The sequence below is a fragment of the Melanerpes formicivorus genome, unplaced genomic scaffold, assembly GCF_026170545.1.
Source record: "Melanerpes formicivorus ecotype bairdi unplaced genomic scaffold, bMelFor1.0.p_v2 SCAF_22, whole genome shotgun sequence".
NCBI classification, from domain to species: Eukaryota; Metazoa; Chordata; class Aves; order Piciformes; family Picidae; genus Melanerpes; species Melanerpes formicivorus.
In genome coordinates, this window is record NW_027142374.1 from 10,832,777 (window position 1) to 10,847,901 (window position 15,125).

At 43.5% G+C, this 15,125-nt stretch overlaps 1 long non-coding RNA gene across 1 annotated transcript; it reads left to right on the forward strand.

Moving 5' to 3' along the window:
* Positions 1 to 322: 322 nt before the first annotated feature.
* LOC137448086 (uncharacterized) lies at positions 323 to 10,289 on the forward strand. The gene is made up of 3 exons (XR_010988977.1): positions 323 to 471; positions 2,193 to 2,261; positions 10,040 to 10,289. It is a non-coding gene; the product is annotated as an uncharacterized lncRNA (long non-coding RNA).
* The last annotated feature ends 4,836 nt before the right edge of the window (positions 10,290 to 15,125 follow it).

Sequence of the window (15,125 nt, forward strand, 5' to 3'; positions counted from 1 at the left end):
TCATTCTGAGATGTGGTGCACTTGGTAACAGCAAGCATCTGAAGTCTGCCACTGAGGATGTTTGTGAGAGCTGCTGTCAATATCAAAGGGAGGGAACTGTCGTCTACAGCCAAGCTGACCTGGCAGGACTCCACAGGGATATTAGAAACAAAAAAAGGGTGCCTATTTGTTTTAAATTAGGAAGTCTGTGACTTGGTTCCCCAGGTTGAAAACATGGAAGAGACAGTAGCATCTACTAATCATTTGGCTTCTTTATTTCATGGACCAGTTCTGAATAGCAAAGTCTGTATACATTTACTCTTGCCTTTCTGGAATTGGAATGGAGTGAAATACCAAAAGGAAACAACTAAGTGTCTGAGACCTGAGCTGAGCAAACTGTCAGAAACTACTTGTGAACTATGGCAGAACTGCAGCCTGGGTCTGAGCAAAGAGCTGGATAGTGACAGCCAAGTAACCTTATCCAAGAGAAAGGTAAGTGCCAGGCAAAGGACTCCGTTCTCTTCCCTCCTTCTCCTGGAAAACCTGCATGTGGATTTAGTCCCTCCTTACCAGTGATTTGTAAGGCTATTTAACTCACTGTGTTTTAATACCTGTGGTAACAGTGTTGCAGTTTTGAAGGTCTGTAGATTGCAAGTCAATGGGCCTAAACACCTGCTCTATTGTTCTGCTGGAAGGGTATATTTTCTGTTGCTGTAACAGTGGAGTCATAATATTTCAACACCAATGTATATATAACTGCCTGGAGTTAAGATTCATTTGTAGGCATTGTAACTATTCAGTTTCATAACAGTAGAATGTGAAAGCGTTTTGATGACTGGGGGTGAGATTGGTAGGGGTGAGGGGGGAGAGACAAGGAAGGACCAAGGATACAATCCTATAGAACGAGCTTGTTCCCTCTTTGTGGTCGTGTATGCTGCAGAAGAGGAGGTTTAGAGGTTTTATTTTTAGGGAGCTATTTCCTGATAGCGTTTTAATGAGAAATCACAGCCCACTGCTGTTAAAAGCAGGAGGTGCAGTGAGAAGGTGTAGTTTTTCTCATCTGTCCCCTGCCCCCACATACATAGCCAATATGGTTGGAAATGCATGTCTGTTTCTTGCAAACATGCTGTTTACACTGCTCTGCAGGTTTCTTCCCACCAGGATTGTCTTGATTTTACTAGCCTGGGGTGTAACTCTGTGAATCAGTTCCTCGGGAGAGCTCTGCAGCATCTACTGGCTTTGAAGAGAGCTGTGCACAGCGTGAATGTGAGACAGCACCTTTCTCAAAGCAAAATAATGGCTCTTTTAATTGCCTGAGGACCTGTGCGCTATATAAAACCATCGTAAACTCCTGCTTGAACTTGGTCAAAACGACAAAGTCGAGCTGCCGAGACCTCAGCTTTGGAATGGGGAATTTAAGGAATGTGAGCTCTTTGCTCCCCCTTGTGGTAGATGTAGAAATGTGAAAGGTTTCTGGGAAAAGCTTGTAACCGCGAGGGGAGCTTGAGTGCCTACTTTTCCCTTAACACCTTGTAGCAGAATTAAATGATAGTTTTGGCGTTATCTCAAATGACATAAAAGCAGTTTTTTTTGTGTGTGGTTTTTTTTTTTTTTTGTGTGTGTGTGTGTTTTTGTTTGTTTGTTTTTTCCCCTGAGAGCAGAACACACCTCTGAAGCAAATAACTTTCAAAAGCAAGGCCAAAAGGTCTACTGTATTATAGCTTTCAAACAGCCAGGGAGTGCAGAATGGTGAAATGCAGTTACTTATACACCCCGTGGGTTGGATTTTACATGAGCACACGAAGGAAGAGCTTAAGGCTCTTAGACAATACTGGTTAAAGTTTTTATGCTACCTCCTGCAGATCTTCATGCCACTTGATGTATGTTTTCCTTTACATGTTCTTGAGTCTTCTGCAGGTTTGCAATCCAACAGTAGAGAATACATTTGTTTTGTGCCCTGACAGCTTTCTTGATCTCAGAGTGTGCAAAACATTTAGACAGAAGTTCCCCCTCATCCTTTAGGTAGAAATCATGAGCATTATTACTCTAGAAATGAGAAAGTGAATAGCAGTAGGTAAGAACCCAGAGTTCTGCAAGTAGCTACATGTTGTGTGAAGATGCTGTGTTTTCTTGGGCTTCATAGTAACATTTTTGATTTTTTTTCCCCCTGGAAATAAACTTACAGAAGATTTTCCTTTTTATGGTCTTTATAGTGGAGCAGTTTGCAACGTCATCTCTGGGGCCAGGAGCCTGGTTTGAAGGAGACTTCACTGCAGTGCATGGTAAGTTTCATGTCTTTGCAGTGGGCTTCAGTTTATGGCATGCATGCATACATGTGGGGTGTCCAGAGCCTCCAGAACCCCCAGACACTCTGCAGTAATGAACAAGTACAAAGCCTGATCTTGAAGATACTGAGAGGCAGGTGAGGCAGGTAAGCAGTTATGTAGTGGTTACAGCTCATGACCTGTGTTAGCCAGTTAAGAGAGGGAGGTCTGGCTCACTTATACAGAATTGCTGCCTTTTTGGCTCAATAATAGTTTGTGTTAAGCAATGATGATATAATTGCCTCATTTTTTCACCTAATTAAAAAAATTCCACAGCTCTTTGTGGCAGGGGAAGACCTTCTTTGAATTCCCTTAATGTCAGCTGCCTCCTTTTGCAGTGTTCACATATGTGGTCGAGGGTATGAAAATGAGTTTGGAGCAGAACAGCTGCTTGTTGGGGAAGTACTTTAGCCAAATGGACTTGCTTGGCAGTAGTATTCCAGGTTAATATCATCCTGTGTGTGATATCATGACTTGCCCCCTCTGTGGACTGCACTTATATCCATTTGATGTCTGCAGCCTCCAGTGTCACCAATAGTCTTGTGGGCAACATGCACCATTGGTGGTGGTTATACATGTAATGAATTTGAGAAGATGGTGAAAGATTTTAACATTAGTGAAGCATTCTGACGTGGTTCTCTTCACAGTTCCAATCAAAATTGCTTTGCATTTCCCTTTGCAGTGGTTTGGAGAGTGTGACTTTGCTGCACAATGAGTTTGTAGATACTTGTAGTTTTACTGCTGGCACAGAAAAAAAGAGTACAAGGAAATCAATAGTTGCTTTACCTGGATTAGAAGCTGGGCTGTGGGCCTAAAGTGCTCTAAGCAGTGCACGCGGGCCACTGAGACTTTTATTTCCAGGAAACACAAGCTGTGATAAATGTAGAACATCCTAAACTGAAGTATCTTCATGTTACCTGTCAGTCAAACATGTTATCTGGGGTGCACTTAAGCAGGTAGATGTCTACTCCTGTATTTTTCCAAGGTGTTGCTGTCATGTTGCTGGGGATCTGCAGAGATAGAGAGATAAATATTTCAGTGGTGTAAAGCTTTTCTTAATGATGGGACATGTGTGAGAGCTCAATGACTACTGTCTCAAAACAATGTGTGACACACCTGGTCTGAATAGGCAGGCTAGTGGCTTTGATAGCCCTTAGTAGCTCTCCAGGAGAGCTGCTGGCATGACAGAATGGCTTAACAATGAAGAGAGATCATTTCTGCAGAGGTGGAAATTTCTTTGTTCCTTGTTTTAGACCCTCTGCAACAGCCCCATGGAAAGGCTAACGGCAAATACCTGACAAAAGGATATAAAAGGACCACAGCTTCCAGGGTCCACACGTTGTATTTACCACAAAAGATTCTGCTGTGGTGTTCACTGAAGGGCTTGGACTCTGCCAGTGAAAATGTCACTGCATCCAAGGAGTGGTGATATCTTTCTTTCTCTCTGGCTTCTTAACTACCCCCCCCCATCCACTGCTGCCTCTACTTTTTCCTCTCCTTTTTGTTCCCATTTTCCCTCTGCTCCAGTCCATTACTGTCACTGTCCATCACTGTCTCTAACAAACCCAACTCATCAGACATTTGGTGTTGGCTTGCTTTAATTTACTCCAAGGAAAATTTTGAATCTTAGCATGAGCTCCCCCACTGCCCAGGGTTGGCTTGGGGTACCAGATAGTGACACTTTAATGTTTCAAAACAGATGTGGGATTTACTGAAGTAGTGATTGCTCAAGTAGCCCCATTAAGCCTTTTCATTGCATGAGTAATAGAGGGTGGATGCTGAGAAGTAGACTACATGCAGAAGTGATGGATAAAAGATCTCTCAGAGAAGTGAAGCAACAAAATACATTGAAAAATGTTTTACTTAAGAAAACCCCCCAAAACAAAACCCAACAGCAACAAACCACAAACACAAACAAACAAAAAAGCCACACAAACAAAGAAACCCCAAACCAAACCCTAACCCAAATCCAAACAATTAAATACTTTTCTGTGAAAGACTTGTCTGATGGTGCTGGAGGTGTGAGCTGCTCTTTGCCATTGTGCTGCAGTGTTTCTAGTGACAGGCAGAGTTGCAATGTGCTAACTGGAAGCTGATGCCTATGGTTACAAATTTGTTTCTTGGTCCTCATCCCGAAGTGGCATTAATGCTGCTAGCTCCAGGAATTTACAGTTCTGGAGAAGGGTGCCAAATGTTTGCAGAAGTGGCCCAGAAACCCCAGGCACTACAATAAATAAATGATGGCATGATTTCCTTTTTGTATGATTTCTGGCTTGGAGTCATTCAGGGTGCACCTATGTGCACTGCTCTCAGTGACAGCAAGGGGTCTGCCTCTTTTTTCCTCTTCAAAATGAAAAGCTGAGATTCTGATGGGATCATGTGAGTCTAGTAACTGGGTATTTAAAACAGACCCATGAAGCAGTGCAGCACTTGTGGTGAGCTATGGGAGGGCTGACAGTGCTTTAAAAAATGTCTCTGTATTGCCTCTTGTGCCCGTTTCCTCATGAGGCCTTGCGTGTACTGCCCTCCTTCCTAGTACGGACAATAGCATGATTTTTGTCCCCAAAGTAGCAGTGTAAAAGTGGAGTGTGTTGTAATTACACAGAAATGAAACAGAGATTTATTTTTACACTGGCCAGCAATATAAATATCTTTTATCCTGTTAGGCTGTTCACGGTCCTCATTAATGGACTAAACTTGCTAGTTTGTCTCTTTATCATGTTGATAGACTTGTTAAATGAAACCCTGTGAGATCAGACAATTTAGTCCTGTGGCCAGTGGCAGCTTTTCACAGCAGTGATTTCTAGCTGGGTTGTATGTGCCAAATGTCCAGGCAGCTTGTGCTTATCAGCATCCATTATACTTTTTGTTAACTCAAGCCATTAATAACCTGTCAGATTAGGTAATTAGGCTGTCTCTAGTAGCCAGGGGAAATTGTTTTTCCCTAACTGATGGTATGGGTTCTGCAGTTGTGCAGATAAGCACTTGGTCAAATGGCAGTTCAGGCGATTTTTAACTGGCCTTGCTGATGAATGCAGAAGTAGTGCTGAGGCATAAGGGGCAGATAAGAGAGACAGGCACTAAGAAAAAATAACCTGCCCTGTTCAAAACTCTCTCCACACATGACTATGATTCTGATTCTGCAAATCTGTTGTGTAGGAGTGACCCTGATCATTTCAGTTCTGGGATGGTTTTATAAACATTTCTTCATTCTGCTGAATTAAAACTTGCCTCAGACCACTCCTTAAGAAGTGTCCTTTTACCTCTGTGAGTAAAGCAGATTATTGCTAGTACCCACTGCTGCTCTGAGATTCTCTTTGTGCAGTGACCTTCTCTCTTTGGCAGACTGTTGTGCCCAGAAAACGCTTCAGCAGTTAGTAGATGCAGGAAAGGTCTGTTTATTCTGTTAAAGCTGGGATCCCAGTTCTTAGGTGAATGACATTTACCTAATTCTAAGAGCTATCAATCTTCAGTGTGAAAAGGCTGAGTGTTGTGGCAGCATCCATCAAACCAATATGTCACTTCAGTTATGTGAAGCTTTCTGTCGAAACAGACAAGAAAATGAATTTTTCTGAAAAGCCATTTGGCTTCCCCATGATTAAGGGCTTAGGTTCTCAAAGCTTACTTTTTTTCATTCGAGCCAATTGTTAAGGTGGGTGCAAGAGATGCAAGATTGGTAAGGTGAATGAATTCGTGCACAGAAAGGCATTCTAAGAGAGAATTCAGCTATACTCTCACATCAAAAACATACCCACTCTGAAATGGAATGGTGCTTGGGAAGGGAAGCAAGCCAGCACACAGGTAGTGATTCCTGAAACTTGACTGTACTGATGCTGACAGATTCCTACAAAGGGCTGTGAGATGGTAAGCAGCAACCTGTGTTCATCCACCCTGTCCTATTGGATAAATGAAACTGAGCAGATTAGTTGTGCTTGGGTCCAGGGGACATCCAAGAGGTGGAGGGATGGAGTGTCAGAGGGCTAGAACAACATCTGCACATATATGTGTTACAGTGAATGTCTTGAGAGTGATGACTTGCTTCTGGTCATGCCCATCTTGCACCCTAGATGGGTGGAGTCGATCCGCCCGCCAGCTGCCTCTATCGAGTGCTGTGTCTTGAGTCCAGATGCATTATAGAGATTTGTAGCCAGGGGGCTTGCCATCTTTTTCCAGCTGAGTGACCACTGAGATGTATGTGGCATAAACCTAACCATCTCAAAGTCAAAATACTTCCTGACAGGTCAACCCTACCCAGGATATATAGTACAGGAAAAGGAATGCTCTCTCTCCTCCAATAAGAAGTGTCTCACCACTGGGTTTTCCTAGATCCATGATACCTCCTTGGGAGATGTACATAGAGTGTCAGCCAGGCCAAGGGGAGTGCTGGTCCTTGCCTTGAAGATGTAGTGCATGGACCCTAAAGGAAGACAAAGCATTTCCTGCTCAGGTGGTGAGACATGCCTCTGCCCAGGGAATTACCTGCTTTTGCACTATTAGGCAGTTCCTGATGGGATGAAAAAGATCTCACTTTTAAATGTCACTGAAGAAATGTTGCTGAGCCACTGGATGATAAAAACAGAAGATGTTTTTAAACCCTCCTTTTGGTTTACTGTCTGAACTTTGGTTGTGGGCTGCAATACATCACGAAGCATTTACTGTGGGTTCAAGGACTGGAGACAGTTGATCTCTGGACAACAATCCATTAGAAGCAAGCTTTATCCATCACTCTGAGAGGAGTTAAGCTGCTAGCTGGTTTATGGAAGTGACTGGATTGAGCCTACTGAACTTTTCACTTCCTTTGGAGATCAGCAATTGGAACTGGACTCCAGCAGTTACCTTTTATCAGAGTGGCTTTTCCTTAACATAGCTACAGGTTTTGAGCTAACCCAGTTGAAATGCTGCCTGCATTCCAGTTTGCTTTGCCTTCCTTCCTTCCGCCTTGCCGTGATTAGGCATATATGTTGTGGGTAGTGCCAGCGCCTCTCTGTCTTCAGCTAACAAGCACAACCACACTGTTAGAAAGCTTGGGCTGCTCCCCACAATTGCCTTAAGTCCTTTATTCCTCCTGGCACTTCTCTGCACTGCTCAGTCTTGTTACACTGTGATTCTCCTGGTAGTATTTGTCTTAGTTGATCAGGTCTGTCTGGGGCAGGATTCTTGTTTCAGGGAACTCCTAAGAAGTTTACTAGGGACTCAACAGATCTCTGATATGTTAGTAACACTACCTGTGGTTGTTGGAGACCAACACTGTTTCTGAGGCAGTGGAAGTCTATGGAAAGGGTAGTTAGAGAATTCCATTGCCTTTACTGAAAATATTGACTATGAGGATGTTTTTGTTCATCTGTAAAGGGAGAGGTCAGTTGAATTCAGCTGTCTGAATTTACCAGCCTGAATACAACAAATTTGGTGCAGGGTGAACCTTAAGGCACACAAAGTCAAGGTCTGATTTGGAAACTCTTCCTTCCAAGGTAATGGCCACAGATCAGCTCCCAGTAATTGTCAAACAGCCATAAAAGTGCAGAGTCCTCTCCAAGTCTGCTGTAGTTGGGAGAAGGGGAAGGAAAGGAAGAAATACTGTGCTCTTGGCCTGACTGGGTGCTTGTGAGTTGTGTCTTTTGTTGGCCTGGCAGAGAATGGGTTACAATAAATCAAAGCCCACTTTTTCAGTATCATGAGGCAATGGATGTTAATTGTTGTAACTTCCAGACCGGGCAACATTTTTTCTTATAATATGAGTAGTGCTCAGAAGAATTGAGAGGGAGGGGGATAAAGAGACACTGGAGTGAGATGGCAATGGTCACCCTGGCCAGAGGGTGGGAGCCAGAAGGATGGAGTAGGACCCTCTGTAAAACGTGCTCTGTGCTCCCAGGTGATTGCTTTCTGTAGGTCACTAATGCCACACCACTATTAGTGAGCTATAAGAGCTCAAGTTAGTAGCTGAGCTTTGATGGACAGAAAAAACTCGCTGTGGATTTCCCAGTGAATTCACCCAGCACCGCTCCCAGCTTCAAAACGACAGCAGGCGGGCCGCGGACACCTCCGAAAGCCCGATCTCTCACCGTCGCTTTTGCTGAGACATGTCGCTAGCTGTGAGAAGCAGCCTGTGCCGCACCTGGGTCCCTTCCCCGGGGCTACATTCCTCAGCCTCAGGGCCGCCGGTCTGTGACCGAGCTGCCGGGCTGGCCGCGGGGTGTCGCCCGCTGCCGCCGTGTGTGAGGCAGGACTCCCTGCGTCAGCCCCCCTGGAACCGGGCAGCCCCTGTGTCTGCGGGGCTTCTGCTGCGCCGCAGCGAGGGTTGTGTTTCGGCAGCCTTAGAAAAAGCATCGCTGCTGCGGGCACCTCTGCTTTTTGTGATTGTGTTAGCTACTGTTTTCTGCAGCAGCCCGGGAAAGCAGCTGTAATTAGCGTGTTTCAGACGTCAAATATGGGTAGTGGCTAAGAAAGCACAAAAGTAAATGAAAGGGTGTCCTGGTTTCACTGAGATGGAATGCTAGCCACGGTATGCAGGCCATTAGCAATTTTGAGTCAGCCAGTGTGCATTGCCAGAAACCCCTCAGCCAGCTGCTTAGCCAGGTCTCTTGCAGAACTTTGCGGGAAAAGCTACCAAAATTCTAGGGGACCTGAGGTTAAGATTGAACCTGAAACCTAATTCCTGTGTGTTCAAGGCAAAGAAGATACAAAAAAATAGTTACTTATACTGCTTCAGTTTACTTTTCTTATAGTTTCTGTCTGTAGCCCATTAGAAGCAAGACAACAGGATCAGTCACGGCATTTCTATGGCATGAGGTCAAACAAGGCCAAATGCAAGCATCTGCACCTGGGTCAGGTAAACCTCTGGTATCAATACAGGCTTGTGGGATGATGGGCTTGAGAACATCCCTGTGCAGAAGGACTTGAGGGTACTGGTGGATGAAAAGCTAGACATAAGCCAGCTATGTCTGCTTGCAGCCCGGAAAGCAAACCGTTTCCTGGGCTGCATCAAAAGAAACATGGCCAGCAGATTGAGGGAGGGGATTCTCCCCCTCTATTCCACTCTGGTGAGACCCCACCTGAAGTACTATGTCCAGCTATGGAGTCCCCAACACAAGAAGGATGTGGAACTGTTGGAGTGAGTCCAGAAGAGGGCTACAAAAATGATCAGAGGGCTGGAATGTCTCTTCTATGAGAACAGACTGAGAGAGTTGAGGTTGTTCAGCATGGAGAAGAGAAGGCTTTGGGGAGATCTTGTAGCAGCCTTTCACTACAATAAGAAAGTTGAGGACAATCTTTTCAGCAGGACCTGTTGTGACAGGAGAAGGAGTGATGGTTTTAAATTAAAATAGGAGATTTAGTCTAGATCAAAGGAAGATATTTTTTGTAATGAGGGTGCTGAAACACTGGTCTGAGTTGCCCAGAGAGGTGGTAGAAGCCCCATCCTTGGAAAAATCACGATGGATGGAACTTTGAGCAATCTGAACTAGTTGAACATGTCCCTCCCTTGGGTTAGATGGCCTTTAAAGGGTCCAACCATTTTATGATTTTGTGATTCCTGCCATTGCCTCATCCACAAGATGGAGCTGGAGGGGAGTACCAGGACCAGAACTTGTCACTGTTTTTAAGGAGCTGGTTTGTCACAAAGCAGATGTTAGCAAAGTTGAAACAGCAACAGGGCTCAGAGGTGATGTCAGAGACAAGAATCCTTAACAGACCGGTAGGATACCCATGGACCCTCTTCTCTCTTGTCTTTTTACTCACAGTTTTTTGCTGTGGCAAGAAGCCCCACAATCCAACGTGTGCAGCTAGAAGTGTCCTGCAGCATCCGATATTGAGCGACAGAATATAATGAAGCATTGATCAACTCTTCTCTCCAGCAAAAAGTGCCTGTATATACTGCCATCCTGAAATTATTGATTAGCCTGGGGTCCAGCTGATCTTGTGCTCAGAGCTATTTTTATGCACAAACATCAATTCAGAGGCTTCTTTCTCTCTGGGAACATGTCACCTCACTTCCCTGGACACTCATTTTTTGTCATCTGCAGCAGCCGGAAGAGTGCAAAGCTTTGATGGTCTTGTATGTACCTGGATGTGTTGGAGCCTAGGATGTCCTGGCACCTCATTGGAGTAAAATTTTAATTTCTTGCTTCCTAAAACCATCTAGACCAACAATAACTTCAGTGTTCCCATGTTATGCACTAGCTGTCTCCTGCACTTACTTCATCCTTGAGTGATCCTTTTGAATTGGAATGATTTGCATTGTACATAGTGCAGCTGAAGTGTGTTTTCTTTGCTTGCTTAGCCTGCCCTAGAGGAATCTCTTTGCAGAGTTTACAATACCTTCCTATACCTGTCAACTTCTCATACATATTGGAGTCAGCTTTACTTGCTTCTGGTGTAAACAGATATGAAATGTAATATGTATATAAACATGTTTTTCTTATCACTGAGATTTTGGAACTTGTGCCTGCTGAAGATACACTTTGTTTCCTTTTTCCTACCCCCAAGCAATAGGTGGATATTTTTCTACATTGCCCTAAAATTATTTCCTCTTTGTTTATTCCTGACCAGAACTTAAGCATAATTGATAGAGACCGGGCCGAGGAAACAGTACTTGTGTTTGATACGTTGGGATGTATTGTTTCAGTACCTGACAGAACATGTGATTCAACAAGAGTCCTGTAGTGAAGACAACAGGCTGTGGACTAAGCCAGAGGGTGTAATAATTCATGTGCTGACACCAAGTGCTTTGATCAAAGTTGTTTCCAGTCACTTGGAATTGCAACAGTGTCCACATCTCCAGTTTCCTACAGATGCTGCAAAATGCATCCTTCCAAGATGTCACAGATTCAGGTATGTTGGGTGCTGTGTGAAGCCTGTGGTGCAGTTCAGTTTGTGCAGAGTTAAAATAACATCTATAAAATGTTAGCAGGAGGGAAACCCATCCTTGTCTTGAATGATGCATGCATACATGCATTTCACATGCAGTTCTGCACATGCCTCTGTAGCTTAGTTCTGCACTTTTCACATCTCACCAGAGACTCTCACACATGCAGTTTTAGAAGCATAGAATGAAACATAATGGGAAAGGATTTATCTCTTAGTTTAGAAGGAGATTTATTATCCTAGTCTATTTATATTAAATTAAATTGCATTATTGCTCTCTCTACTCTATTGATTACCTTCTCGAGTGTGTCTAAAGTGAGCAATTGCTGTGATCTTCCAACTCACTGACATCTGAAAAGAGGGAATTCAAACAGTCTCATTTCAGGCTCTTTTGCTTCAATGTATTGAAGGAATTTTGCAGCTTATCTGTTATTTCTCCTTCTTCCTTTTAAGTTCATCTATCTATCAACTATGCCTGCTTGCTTGTTATATGATGATAATGCTATGCAATGTTCTTTTCTTCACTATAGGCAGAAAATGTGCAGCTGACAAATGAGTTGGTCAGACTCATGCAAGAGAAGCAGACAATTTCTGGATTATTACAGCTTCCAAGAGCTTCACTGCAAGTATGCTGTCACTTCTTCAATATTTCTCTACCTCTGTGGTTAAAAGATAAATAGAACTTGTCTGTAATTCCACTTCTTAATGATTTTAAATAACATTGCACCTTGCAGCTTCATTATCTACATACCATGGTATTCAAAAGTCTTTCTGTGCTTACAGAAAGGAAAACAACAGTAATGTCAAGGTCATTTTACTGGCCTTTGTCTCAAACTTTGAATGTCAATGTAGTTCTTAAAAAGTGGACAAGCATAACAAAGAATTTTGCTCTCTGCTTTTTGGTGGGTTGATGTGTCCCTCTTTCTTAATAAAAATTAGTTTATTTACCCAAGTTTTAACTCTGGTAAATTGGTTATGATTAACTGAATCCTTTAATATCATGTCCTTACAGGTGTAATTTCCTGCAATAGGAGTATTGCTGTTGACTTAGTTGGAGACTGGGGGGTGGGGTGAGGTCCTTGGAGGTAGTTGCTGATCTCTAGGCATTTCTGTATTGGTGAGTAGCCCTAACACATTGCACAGGATACATGCATGGGTACCCTCAGTCACTAAGGGGAGCTATTTTGTAATGGAAGTGAGTTACAGAAAGGAAAAACTGGAGCTAACACTCATGCTGAGAGAAAAACTGACTATGATCTACAGGTTTTTTTTCTTTTGTGGAAATCTGCCTTACATTGAGGTCCTTTTGGTATTAGAAGGCCAGCAACCCCTTCACCCTGCATCAAGGCAACAAGAGCTCACAGGGACTGCACCTAGCCTGACAAAGGCCAGCTCTCCCCACTGTTAATTTCATGAGACTTCAGAAAAGGCTTCTGACCTGTTTCCCTTGTGAACAGTGACATGAACTCATGCCCAAGTTTTATCTTTGCACCTTGTCTAGACATTTATACCTGTGAACAGGGAGTGTTGAGCTGCCACCAAGGAAAAAAGAGAATTCTTATTTGGAAGAATTTCATAGTTGCTTTGTGCAGGCAGAAAAGAAAGACACAAAGGCTGTGGCAAAGGAGAGTCAGACCTAGAGATTGTTTTGAGCTTCATGAAAATGATCAGACAGAGCCCTTCCCCACCGCAGAGCACTGCTGGCATGTCATTTGTATGTTGTCTGTATTCATCTACTAAAGGTTTGCCCTAGGCTGCCAAGTAGTGCAGGAGAGATATATAGGCTTCAGCCCTTGAACCTCTGCTAGTTCTCCTCCTTGTCACCCTGAGAATTATATGACATGTCATTTTCTGTCAGCTTCTTTTCTCCTCTTGGAGCGCTGAGGCAAATAATTAATTTAGCTTGTTTTAGCAAAATGCCATTTTGCTATCTCGATAAATTATGCTGGCTGTGGTATCCCTCCAAGCCATCCAGGCTGCTTCACTCATAGCACCCCATGTGCCTTCTGAATTTTAATTTTTTGTTATTATTTGTCTGAACATCTTGCTTTTTCTTTTATTTATTTTACCTCTTTGCTTTTCTTATTTGTTGACAGATGATAACTTCAATCTTGCCAGTCAATGCTTGATATTTTAGCATCCACATCCCTCTAGAGCTCTTTATAGCTTACTAACAGTCTTCATTGTCCTTCTTTTATGCCCTAGAAAAGCTCACTTGGTGAATCATATCCTTACCATTGAGCCCAAAGCACTCCTTGTACATAAGAACCTATGGAACCTATAAGCCACTTGTCTCTGTCTGCCCTGAGAGTCTTGTGCAGTTCTTATTTCCATCTGATTTGGTTAGCTCTCAGTGGCTTGGAAAACTGCTTTCACCTTAGCAATATGAAGAACTTGTATTGCACAAGACCATGATCTCATGTTCATAATGGCCCACAGTACCCTTAGCATGTAAAAATGCAAGGTCCAATTCTTGACATTACTCAGAAGGAAAAAACTAAGTTTTCACATGAAGCTCTACAAAACCTTTGTACTTTTCCTGCTTTCCTACAGCTTTGCTCCATGCTTTAGAAGTCAGTTTAGCAGGTGTACCACTAAAAGTCACCTCCACTGGCAGAAGATGATGCACAAGAGATAAGGAATTGGAGGGAATGGAGCAGGCTGAGGAAGGGATAGGTAGCAGGTATGGAAGCCAGAGGAGAGTTTATCTGTAGATAGATTTTAATATTAGCACTGGTTTTGGTAGCATCATTGGCAAGGTGAGAAGATGGATGGAATTAGAAGCTAGTCTCTGTGGGAGAGAATCACTTTGTCAAGCAGAAGATTTGTGAGTTTGAAGCATGAGGACTTTGGTGAATGCATGACTGTCATCTGCACTGCTACTGTTCCCTGTGCTGATGATATCAGATCCAATGTTTTTAGTGATGCACTCAGTTTGGATGGGATCTTGGCTCTCCGGATCCTTTGGACAAGGTTGGAGAACAGTGCCATTTTTCTGCAGGGAGCTGTGCAAAATGCAGACTGGATCCTGCAGAACCTTTTGAGGAAGGCAGGATAGCAGCCAAACTCTTGAGCTGACAGCAACTTTGCTGAGTTTGGTTCTCTTTTCTCCAGGACCCTTATGAACTGAACATGTCTGATCTGGAATCACTCAGGAGATCATAAGCATGGAATCTTATGAAAAATTTCAGGACCCGTGTTTCAAAGTAGATTTGTGCCTTACTAAGCCTTTAAAAGACCAAAGTGTCAGTGAAGGATTGAGAAGACAGAGTGCAGATACCTATATTCAGGAAGGTGATGGCAGGTGAGGGTTATGTGGGAGGAAGAGAATGATTTCACATTTGAGAATCTCTCTGACACTTCATGGCCTGATATGTGGTGGGTCTAAGTTTAGAGAGTAACAGTAAGATCTGAGGAGAGGGGAAGCAGATCCATAAAACATAGCGCACAGAGAATGTACTATCCTGGAGGATTTAACTCAGTAGTAGGAAGTTATGGTGCATCTTAAAGTAAGCCAGGCAGATCTGAGTGAATTATCCCCAGAACAGTAACTCTTAGGATCACCAGAAAGACAGAACTATGTAAGTCTGTTTTTCAGGTGAAAGAGATGTTGTCTTCCACCAAACAAAGGATCGTGCTGATGAAGAACTTCTGTTTTGAAGTCTCTGTCTCTAAAATTAACTGTTCTCTAGACTCAGCAGTAATGAGCATCTTCTGAGGCCTTGACTGCAAGGCAGCCTGTGGGAGTAGAGCCAGCGCCAGCCCAATTCTCCTGTTAAACCTGCAGTAAGCAAGGGATCTCTCCCTTATCCCATTTATGTGCAGAGAATTGTAGACTCTGTTCTCTGGGGGAAGCAGGACTTCTCTGTCCCTAGGCAGCAGAGGTGCAGAAAGCTGTAAAAGAGCCCAGGGGGCTGCATCTGTGTCCAGCCATCCTGGCATAATAATAAGGTGCTGGGCTGG